The following is a 2,426-nucleotide window of genomic DNA, read 5'->3' on the forward strand; positions in this document are numbered from 1 at the left end:
AGTCCAGATCATCAAATCTTAGTTTGCTGGACTGCCCCTGTAATCTGTTGTGGTTATGGCTGTTGCGGAAGGACTGTTCTTCAAGGGTCAGGACAGCAAAGAAGGGGTGCTGCAAAGCTTCTGACAGTGTGAGGCGCTAACCAGAGTCAAACTCTGATATCTTTCTCATCAGTACAAACAGCTGCACATGCTCCACAGAATCTGTGAGCATGTAATTCTTTAAAAGTTTGCAGTTCTCCTTCACATACTGCCCTTTCAGAGCTGTTTTAATTCCATACTAGGACCCCTTTGTAGAAGTATTTTTGCTTCCTGGTATGGTGGATTATGTGTGATGTGATAGGCCTTAGGATATTCTCCATCAGAGCCCTGTGTTCTCTCTTTTCATGGGTCTGGAAAAGTGTAAAATCATGGCAGTACTGGAAAATAATGCAACCCATGCTCCAGACATCACAGGGTTATGCCCAGCCCAAATCAAGAATCACCAAAGTTGGGCAGAAGTGACAGGTGGTCCACAATGGAGGTGTGATGTTTTTAGTCAAATGTGACACTGCCAAAGTCTGCTACTCAGATGATGGTGTTNTTTGGTGACCTCTCCTCACAGCTCTTGCGCTCATTGTAAAGGGTTTCAAACTCCAAATTCACAAACAAGATGTTCTCTGGCTTCAAGTCTGTGTGAGTCAGCTGGTTCTCATGTAGAAGTCTAAGTTCATGAAGAGCTGGTAGTCCATGTNGTAGGGGATAAGACTGCAAGTTATTTTCCTTCAGGAATTCAAATGTGATCTTGTCCAGGAGCTCAAATGCGATTCACTTATGAACGTGGAAGTTGAACCAATCAGACATCAGAATCAGACAAAGGAACCTATTTTCCTTGTCTTTCTCCTTGATTTTCTTGAGAACATTAATTTCTACAGAGCAGCCATCGAGTACTATGGATGATCTTCACGGCAAACTATGACTTCCCACAGGCATCGTCCAAGCCCTCCATCACCTTATCAAAAATAACTTCACCTAGGTTCTCCATGATCTCATATCACTGTTGGAGTCAATTACAGACCCGCCACACTGAGTGTCCCTCCTTGTCACATTACACATTGTTGCTGCTGCACTTACTTCTAGGTTGTCTTCTCAAGGATGTGTTGCTACTAGACCTGGGACATCGTTTGTGACAGTGGTTAGTATGCTTGCAGGTATGTATGTTATAGCCCCTCTCTTGTGACTGTCTCCAATGCTGAGAATGTGAAGACCCATAGCAATCCACTCCAAAGGATGGGCTCTGCTCTTCACACATATATGTATTGCAGTCATGGAGTTCTGGGTATCTCCTCTGGTAGATCCTCCTCATGTCTTCTGGACTGTGATCTCTGTGGGAAGACTCCCTTCGGGATGCATATTGTAGTCAACCTTCATGTTCCAGACTGTAAGACCACCTCCTCTTTCTGTGGTAGCTCAGGTACAGATCTGACTATGGGGAAAGGTATTTCTTACTGTGATGAATTGTCTCCCAGGACTCAGCTGCAGCTAGGACCCTAGATATAAGTAACTTAAAGTAGATTTTTTTTAATGCTTTATAGAAATAAATAGTAATTCAATTGCAAAATCAAGATTATAATGCTACAGAATAACAGTGTAACTACTGATATGACATTTTTAAAAAGCTAATCCCACATGTCATTATGTCAATGATATTTTCTTTTACAAATACTTAAAATAACTGGTTTTCATTTTCAAATTATACTTTATTTATTTGGTATGCATGTGTGAGTCTTTCTCTCTCTCTCTCTCTCTCTCTCTCTCTCTCTCTCTCTTCCTCTTTCCCTCTCATTGTTTGTGCATGTTTATGTGCATAAACCGTGTTTTTTTCACCATTGTGGAATTTAACACCTTGGAATGATAAACCTACACATGATGTTTTATGAAAGCAACAAAAATGTGACTAATAACACTCATTTGGTAACAGAAAGATAAGAATTTACAGGAATGGGGGAAATGTGTGAATGATGTAGGAGGCTAGGCCCAAGATCTAATCTGTTTTGTTGTGGAAAAAAGGCAGGGAATTTTGCTGATAAAGAGCAATGAGTTTCAGATACAAAATGTGCTTTTCAAAGGTATCTTGTCAAAGAGGGTAAGTGAATTCTACTTACTTATATCAAAGGGTACATTTATAGAGACAGTTCAATTAACTTATCAAAGACAGTAAATATAATGTGTCTACATAGCATTAATAAAATACATCTTAATGATCTTCATACCCTACTCTTTTGAATAATATTCCCTTCAAATCTAACTTATAACTGTTTACTGAAAAAAAATCCCTAACCTTGCACTTGTTATAAGACATATATTTGGGTGAGAGAAAGAGAGACAGAGAGAGAGACAGAGAGAGAGAGAGAGAGAGAGAGAGAGAGAGAGAGAGAGAGAGAGAGAGA

General features: G+C 39.9%; 1 pseudogene; it reads right to left on the bottom strand.

Moving 5' to 3' along the window:
* Positions 1-2,426, bottom strand: part of LOC110287882 — a 19,233-nt pseudogene that overhangs the window by 6,697 nt on the left and 10,110 nt on the right.

The sequence above is a fragment of the Mus caroli genome, unplaced genomic scaffold (genome assembly GCF_900094665.2).
Source record: "Mus caroli unplaced genomic scaffold, CAROLI_EIJ_v1.1 scaffold_12570_1, whole genome shotgun sequence".
NCBI lineage: Eukaryota > Metazoa > Chordata > Mammalia > Rodentia > Muridae > Mus > Mus caroli.